Genomic DNA, 9,534 nt, shown 5'->3' with positions numbered 1-9,534 from the left:
AGAAAGAGGGAGAGAGAGAGAGAGAGAGAGAGAGTGTGTGTGTGTGTGTGTGTGTGTGTGAAAGAGAGTGTGTGTGAGATAATGTGTGAGAGAGTGTGTGTGTGAGAGTGTGTGAGAAAGAGTGAGAGAGAATGTGCATGTGAGCGTGTGTGTGAGCGTGAGAGTGAGTGTGTGTGTGTGAGAGAGTGTGTGTGAGAGTGAGAGAGAGTGTGTGTGCGTGAGAGTGAGAGAGTGGGTGTGAGACCAAGGGAGAAAAAGAAAGGGTGTGAGAGAGTGTGTGTGTGTGTGTGTGAGAAACAGTGCGTGTGAGTTTGTGTGAGTGCGAGAGAGTGTGTGTGTGGGAAAGAGAGTGTGTGAGAGTGAAAGAGAGAGAGAGAGAGTGAGAGAGTGGGTGTGAGGCAGATTGACAGCTTGTTTGTGGAAATCTTCCGGGACTGAAGTGGAAATGAAACCGTCTCATGGCTCTTCCTGCTCATCCGAACGTGTTCTCAATCTGGAACTCTGAGGCAAACCTTAGTCACCCTGCAGGAAAAGTACTAAAGCCATCTTCTCCTGACTGTCACCAGTGCTAACATCGGCCTGGCAGTTTTCAGAAAATGCTCTTGTAGATCCCTGACAATTTTCAACAAAACATGTTAAAAACAAAACCTAATCATAAAAACACAATCATACGAAACACAATCATAAAAACACAATCGTACAAAAGACAGTCATACACACCAGGGACGGCCACATCAAGCTGTCAGTGAGTAAAAAATAAAACAAATATATATTTATTTTTTGAAATAAAAATATTTAATATCTAACATTGGCTTTTCTGTCTGCAAAATCACCGGTTTACTGGACAGAAAAACGTGCCTATAAATAGATAATATTTAAAGTGAGTTTTCTTCCTTTTTTTTCTCATATCTATCAGTCGGCCGTGGGGCGCACTTCGACTGCGCCCACAAGGGATTCAATTGGAGGGGCGTGTTTTCTCTTTTGGTTAATGTATTTTTGCCAGACTGATTGGCTGCTGCCAGAAACACTGGCAGGTCACACTTATTTTCCCCCCTGGGCCATAGATATGCTATTCCCAGAAGCCCAGAGAGCCTTTGCTAGAGCGGAGGCTACCAGTCATAGGTGTTCAACTGCGATTATAATGATAGCAGCAGTCTGGATCCGTTTGTCCCCATCACAGATGTGGCAAGTACGGTAAATCATTTGTTTATTTCATGTTCAAGTATTTATTTTGTTTAACCACCCGAAATGGCTGGACTTTGTCTGGATTCATTGCTAGCTGATAGAGCATTATGTTTGCAGCAACTCAATGCAGCATACAGACATGGTCAAGAGGTTCAATTGTTGTTCAGACCAAACATCAGAATGGGGAAGTTATGTGATTTAAGTGACTTTGAGCATATGATGATTGTTGTTACTTTAGAGAGAGGGGAGGTCTATTGAGTGATTAGTCTGAAAAATGTCAAAATGTCATTTGTCTTGTTTTTTGTGTGTCATGTGCATTTTTTAATCTTTTCATGTGATTCATCCTCGCAGAGACGTTTCTCTGTGCACCTTGAGAGCCCTTCATTCTCTCCATTAAGCTCTTTCCACCAGCTTTTTCCACAACCGTTGTTTTCATGAATATTTAACGTGCAATTAAATGAGTCAGGTCAGGTGAGCCAATGCACCATGCCTGTCAAAACACATTAGCCCTGGATATTTATTCATCTATCTATCTATTTATTTATTTATTTATTTATTTATCTATCTATCTATCCATAATGACAGTTGTGTGACAGTTATTTGCGCATCCGTCCGATGGCTTGTTTAATGAGTAACACAGAAATGTCTTCTGTTCCCATGTGTTTTGGAAAAGGCAGTCTTACCCCACAACCCCCCTCCCCATCCTTGACCGGCTGTGTCCGGCAGTTGGGTCAAAATAACAGTTCTCTCCAGAGATTTCTTTTCCAGAAAGCAGGCCCACGCTTTTGGAAGTGGACCAAAACCTGAGCCCTCTGCCTCTATCGGAGGACCTTTTAGTTATCATACACAACTCAAATCGTCGGCCTGGATCTGTCCCCTGCCAAACACCGCGAATGCCCCCCCCCCCCCCCCCCCCCCCCACCGCGGGACAACCTCTCCCCACCTGGAGAAACTCTGTGAGCGCTGGGCCCGGCCTGGCTGCTCCGGCGCCTCTGAGCTTTGAGGCCAGGGAGCTCTCCCTGACCGGCAACATCCCCCGCACTGACGATCTTTGGGCTACGCCATCTGATCACGTGGTTTTGTCCCTGTTTGGATTATGCCAGATATCATTCAGAACGCAGAATGACGGGTCGCGAGCACGCCCGATTCACGTGCGCATCTTCCCTGAGAAATGAAATACAATAAAGTAAAAATGTCATGAAAAGCACTGGGAGAGGGGTCAAGTTGGATGCGTCAAGCTTTTACCCGTCACTCAGGGGAGTTTCAGCAAACCAGGCTCTGGACATTAAAAAACAAACAAGTAAAACAAAGGCCGGTGAAAAGATGGGGCAGCCTGTAGCATAGTGGTTAAGGTAAATGACAGGGACTCGGTTCGATCCCCAGTGTAGCCACAGTAAGATCAGCACAGCCGTTGTTGGACCCTTGAGCAAGGCCCTTAACCCTGCACAGCTCCAGGGGAGGATTGTCTCCTGCTTAGTCTAATCAACTGTACGTCGCTCTGGATAAGAGCGTCTGCCAAATGCCAACAATGTAATGTGATGTAATGACGAAAACCACTCCAGGAACCTGGCACACTTCAGTTTCAGGCAAAATGAAGATTATTACTGGTTCTTCTGCATGAAGACATACGCCTGGACTACCCAAGACAGGCTTTTAGCTGAGTCGCAAGTACCCAAGGCCTGGCAAAAGGTAGTGTGTTCTTTGGTTCGTTGGTTCGTTGGTTGTGTTATCTGTTGAACAATCCAATGCAACAACTTACCCCACATGGTGATGTATTACAGTGCATCCGGAAAGTATTCACAGCGCTTCACTTTTCCCACAAATTTCAAAAAAACTTCTTTCATGTTGTCATTATGGGGTGTTGTGTGTAGAATTTTGAGGAAAAAAATGAATTTATTCCATTTTGGAATAAGGCTGTAACATAACAAAATGTGGGAAAAGTGAAGCGCTGTGAATACTTTCCGGATGCACTCTATGCCCAAGGAATGTAAGAGAATTAAAAGTGTGACAGTCTGCCCTGCTGTCCCCTACCTTGTAACACTGTGATTTTCCTGAACTCATTGGATATCTTGGATGATCATTATTTGATATTTTTTTGGTAGGGCTGGTGTGTGCAGGTTGTTGTTTTAGCACACGACTAAGACAGCTGATTCTACACATCAAGGTCTTGATTAAAGACCATGATTAGTTCATTAGTATAATCAGGTGTGTTACTGCTGGACTAAAACAAAAACCTGCACCCATGCTGGCCCTTTCAGGATAAGATTGGACACCTCTGGGATTCCTTTGTTTTTGGCCAAACCTAATAATATGGTGGACCTTTCATAAACTGTCTTTTTTCTCCTGAACAATCTACTGAAATATGTTTCTGAAAACATTTTTAGCCAAGAAATAAGCAATGCAGTTGCTGAATCTTGATTCATATTTGATCTGTGACTCCTAGTTTGAAAGTTTCATCCGAGTTCTGTGTGCCAGGCGAGCCACGCTGACGTGCACAGCAAGGCTCTTATTTACATAACTCGTATGCCAGGTTGGGACCACTCGTAGATTCTACCTTATTCTCCTACCTAAGAACATTTTCAAAATAACAGAAAGCCGGTGAATGTGGCAAATTTTAAGAGATTTAAGAACAAATCTGTTCATAAGATTGGTTCTTGTATAAGGCCCAATATTTCACTTTGCAGTCTGCAAAGAGCGTTGTGCACCAGCAAGACGAGTGCTGAAGTTTTAACCGTCATTATATGAAATGGAAAGGGCGCCAATGAAATGAAAGAACAGGTGAACTTTCTATCATCTCACCTGAACCCATGGGTCGTTTGCATTATTACACACCAGTGTTTGGTTCAGCTGAAAGGGTGTTAGCTCAAGTTAGCTCAAGAAAAACAGGGTACTGTATCACAAAGCAGGATTATAGACTTAACTGGATAACTGTGTGGAGTAAAACCCGGATCAACTCTTCTTACTTCAGTTTGTGTTCCAGAATTGGGACCGTTTTGGGTTATTTCATATTAATCATTAGCATGACCAAAGAAAATTAGACATCTTAAAACTCTTGGTGTATTTGCTTCATAGACTCTGCGTTGCCCTGCATGTGAACCTACAGGAGAACACTGGGATCTGGCCCTGAACTATGGGGCAACAGCACCCCCCACTGGGAGCAACTATAATATAAAATATTATCAAATTCAAATAAAATGTATTTACTGCCCCTTTGATGATCTCCTCTATTGTTGACAAAGGGAACCTCAGGAAAATATTATATTTTTATATTACACTACCAGTCAAAAGTTTGTCTTTTTTTGCTTTTTTCTGATTACAATTCCATTTTTGAAAGCATTATGTTTTATATTATTTCTGACAATGGGTATGGTTTTTCCAGATAAAATCCAAAAGCATCGTATCAATAATTTTGTTTGTGTCAGTGTCAAAGTGGACTGATACAGCAGAATAAATTACTCTTGATGGCTTTCGCAATCAAAACCCTGCCTCTAAAAGAACGTTCCCTCTTCCATCACTGGTTTAGCTTCTTTTGTGTTTTAACAATGTTATTAAAGTTAAGCGGACATCTCCAATTTTTTGGTCTTTTGACTCGTAAATAGTATTTCACTTCTTGTTTTACAGGAATATTACAATAAGAAGAGGGTTGTATCATCTTAAATAGCCATCATTTCACACTTTTTAATGATTAGGATAATGTTTAGACATTTATTTAGGATAAAATGTTTTCATTAGGACAGCGCATCATAACTCTGAGTGGATAGGCTACAGCAGTAGAAGTCTAAAAAGCACCGCCGCCTCAGGTCCTGGGTTTGGATCCTGGTCGGCCGGGGCCTCTCTGTGTGGAGTTTGCTTCTCCCCGTGTTTGCGTGGGTTTCCTCCGGGTACTCCGGTTTCCTCCCACAGTCCAAAGACATGCAGGTTAGGCTGATTGGAGAGTCTAAATTTCCCGTGGGTATGAGTATGCGAGTGAGTGGTGTGTGTGCCCTGCGATGGACTGGCGACCTGTCCAGGGTGTATTCCTGCCTTTCGCAAAATGTATGCTGGGATAGGCTCCAGCCCCCCTGTGACCCTGTTCAGGATAAGCGGGTTAAGAAAATGGCAGGATAGAAATGGCAAAACCGCCATTTTAAGAAGCACAGGAGTCTGCTGAGCTCCATGATTGAGTGGCCATTCAGCCAGGAAATGCAACAGAATGTTAAAACTGTTTTTACCAAACACTGCAATAAAAATGCACAATGTCCCAGTCTACTTACTTACAGCTCTTATTTTCTGTAGAAAGTAGACACTGGTAATGCTAATTACATTTTTAGTATGTCTTTTTTTTAAATGTCATGAAAAGCACTGGGAGAGGCATCAAGCTTTTACCCGTCACTCAGGGGAGTTTCAGCAAACCAGGCTCTGGACATTAAAAAAACAAACAAGTAAAACAAAGGCCGGTGAAAAGATGGGGCAGCCTGTAGCGTAGTGGTTAAGGTAAATCACAGGGACTCGGTTCGATCCCCAGTGTAGCCGCAGTAAGATCAGCACAGCCGTTGTTGGGCCCTTGAGCAAGGCCCTTAACCCTGCATTGCGCCAGGGGAGGATTGTCTCCTGCTTAGTCTAATCAACTGTATGTCGCTCTGGATGAGAGCGTCTGCCAAATGCCAGTAATGTAATGTAACTCTCAGGTTTTTCTCAGCATTCTCATTTCCAGTTTTCAGGGCTGTAAATAGTTTTTGAATCTGAGAAAGGTTTTTCTCCACCTTGTGGCCAAATTGCGTACCTGCAGTCTGTAGGGGCTTCATCAACCTGAGAGATGAGCGCTGTCACATGAGTATCATCTGCTTATTCAATCATGTGACAGGCCTCACTGGCAGAGCTAGTGTGCAGTGTACAAAACAAGGATAATAGAGTGCACCCGAGTGGTGTCCCTGTGTTCATGCAGACATGACTCGGGTCATATCCTTTGAATCCACATTGACAACTTGGGAGGTATACAACCATGGTACACCAGGCTGAACAGTAGTAAATATCTAGAAACAATGTTTATACATAACAACCATGTTTATTCAGAAGATATTTGTGTACTGCATACTGTACAAAATCAATTCATTAATCTTTACTTCTTTTGGCACTGTTGGCCACCGTTAAAAAGCATCCTACAATCCAGCAGCCTTCACAGGCATACTCTGCCTTTCATTTTAAGTCAATTAATTGGGGCATGGAGAAAACTCTTGCTGATTTACCTTAGTTCTGTTGTTCATTCAACAGAATAACATGTGTTCAAGTAATCTTTTTATTTGAGTCTCTCTCACATGTGATTGGCTCAGCTCCCACTACAGTACACGTGATTGGCTCATCTCACAATCATATTTATTGGTGATTATATTGCCTTTCCAAAAAAACTTACACATGGAAGAATGCCCATTTCTGCGTAGAGAGCTTGGAAGATGGGATCATTTCTTGAGATCAACGCATAATTGTTTAAAAATGTTTTGAAAAGTGTTTAAGACAATCAAATGGAGTGAGGGATGGATATGAACACCAAGATATTTAAAGTCTTAAAAAATAGGAGTGACATCATTGAAGATTTTGAGCAGTTTATTTTGTATCCTGATATGACACTAAACTCATTAAAAGTGGATTGAATATGTTGTATATGGTAACATCAGTGAGAGGGGTGCGTGGGGGTTGGACCCAAAATGCACGACTCAGAAACAATAGTTAAATAAAGTCCCGTTAGGGCTTTATTCGGGACGAATCCCAGGAGCGTAGTCAACACAAGCAAAGTCCATACACGAAGATCCAGCCAAACAAATATAAAACAAACAAAAAGCACGGTGCCGAGGGAAGAGGCAATCTCGTAGTCGGTAGACGTGCAGGGAGGTCCGGTAGCAGGAGAGCAGTCAGCGGGGCAGATGAACAGGCGGACGGCAGGCAGAGGCGTAGTCGTGGGCGAAGCGGGAGTCGAAACCATGAAACAATCAGCGGGGCAAAAGTACAAAAACGGTAGGCGAGGACGTAGTCAAAAAACAAACGGTGGTCAACAAAACAGAAATCAATGGACGATGGTCGATAACAGGCTTGGATCGTAACGTGTAAACAAACAGTAGTAATGGTCAAGCGTTGCGTAGTTAGACTAGAGGCAGACAATTTCGCAGTGAACAGTAGCGCGACTGGGCTATAAATGCGGGTGTAGACAGGTGCAGACAATTAGTTAGAGCGTAGCAAGGAAATGGAAAACAGGTGCGATGGATGACAAGTTTAACAAGGAGATTAGTAATCGTTAGTAATAAACCTATCCTGCCCTAGCATTAGTAAATTAGTAAATGACATGCACGAGAAACGTAAGGTAACATGAACACATGATTAGTTTGTTAGTCTCTACCCAATCCTGATCTAGCCTTAGTAGTTTTAGTAAATAGACAAATGGAAACACTTAGGGAGTGAATGACAGAAAGAGAGAGAGAGAGAGAGAGAGAGAGAGAGAGAAAAGGCGGAACGCAAGGTTTGCGGAAAAACATGTAAAATTAACGTAACAATAAACATGCATCAACACATAACACAAAGCGAAACTAAGACGATAATCACTCAACATAACCAGGTAATATAATCGTACGAAAACATAACTAGACATGACAAGAAAATAAATCGTAACGAGACATAACTAAACATGACAAGAAAATAAATCGTAACGAAACATAACTAAACAACATGACGAACCTAGACAACATAATACATGATAAGACACTACGTGACTAAGACTGCATAAGTACACATAAATAAACATAAAACATGGCGAGACAGACCTGAAACGTGACAATCAGTAACAAATAACAGGACGTCATCAGCCTGCAATTATATTTTATGTTGAATATTGTAAACACTTATCGGCTTGATGGATATTGAGTGCCAGTGATGGATATTGAGTGCCAGTGGCTCCAAAGAGAGAGCAAAAAAAAGTGGACAACTGCCTCTGGAAGAGCGGAGACCAGATGTTATTTGTGAGAACCATGCAGAAGTTCTGGTATACAGAACGTTAATCATATGAATTAAATCAGACTCAAACGCATGAGTTCCAAAACCTCCCAGTAGTACCCCCAGTCCAGCTGATCCAAAGCCTTCTCTGGATAAAGTGAAAGCACCACGCATAGGCTTTGGCAACTACATGTCTTTAATATTTGTATATACCCATTAACCCTCCTATTCATCCATCCATCCATCCATTATCTGAACCCGCTTATCCTGATCAGGGTCGCAGGGGGGCTGGAGCCTATCCCAGCATACATTGGGCGAAAGGCAGGAATACACCCTGGACAGGTCGCCAGTCCATCACAGGGCACACACAGCATTCACTCACACACACACACTCATACCTACGGGCAATTTAGACTCTCCAATCAGCCTAACCTGCATGTCTTTGGACTGTGGGAGGAAACCGGAGTACCCGGAGGAAACCCACGCAGACACAGGGAGAACATGCAAACTCCACACAGAGAGGCCCCGGCCGACGGGGATTCGAACCCAGGACCTCCTTGCTGTGAGGCGGCAGTGCTACCCACTGCACCCCCCCCCCTCCTATTCAGTTAAGGTTTTATGACCGGTTTTACGTTTGGGGTCAAATTGAGGTAACAGTTGAAATAAACATAAAAATATTGTCATAGAAAAATTTCACACATAGGGTGTTTCCTTCTTATTGTCTCTAGTGTTTAGTAGTGACTAGTGTTTTATCCATAAATACGAAAAATTTGTGAAAAACATCTCATTAGAGCCTAAAGGTCCGGACACACCAAACCGACGGTCGGGCGTCGGACGTCGGAGGCGCCCTGTCGGCCGAGTCTTTCCGGTGTGTCCCGCACGCCGACACGCCGTCGGCGTGTTTTGGAGGGCTCCGACGCCGATTCAACATGTTGAAGCCCCCGGAGCCGTCGATGAGAGAGAGCTCTCTGACTGGCTGTCCAGCTAGCGAATCAGTGCACGAGAAGAGAAACGGAAGTGACGAAAGCAAGCCATTCCAAAGTTACTATCACTACCAGACATAATTTTCGATTAGTATTACTAAATAGCGAGAGAACAAGGAAATTGCTGCAAAATGTTTGTTGTGAGCGAGACAATGGCTGCTTCTAGGTCCAACGCAATGCAAACGCATTCCCCGGTCTTCCGGTTTCCATTTTTTGAAAGACAAATACAGACTACCGCCACCTGCTGGTGTGGAGAGTTATTACCTCTCATGCAGGTGCAGAACGTACGTGCAACTCGGCCGTCGGCGGACCGTCATTGCGGTGTGTTCGGCACAGCCAACATTAACGACGTGTATCGACGTGAGGCGATCTTTGTCGGCGCTCCGCGGCCGACCGTCGGTTTGGTGTG

The sequence above is a fragment of the Conger conger genome, chromosome 2 (genome assembly GCF_963514075.1).
Source record: "Conger conger chromosome 2, fConCon1.1, whole genome shotgun sequence".
Lineage (NCBI taxonomy): Eukaryota > Metazoa > Chordata > Actinopteri > Anguilliformes > Congridae > Conger > Conger conger.
This window is presented reverse-complemented; position numbering follows the sequence as displayed.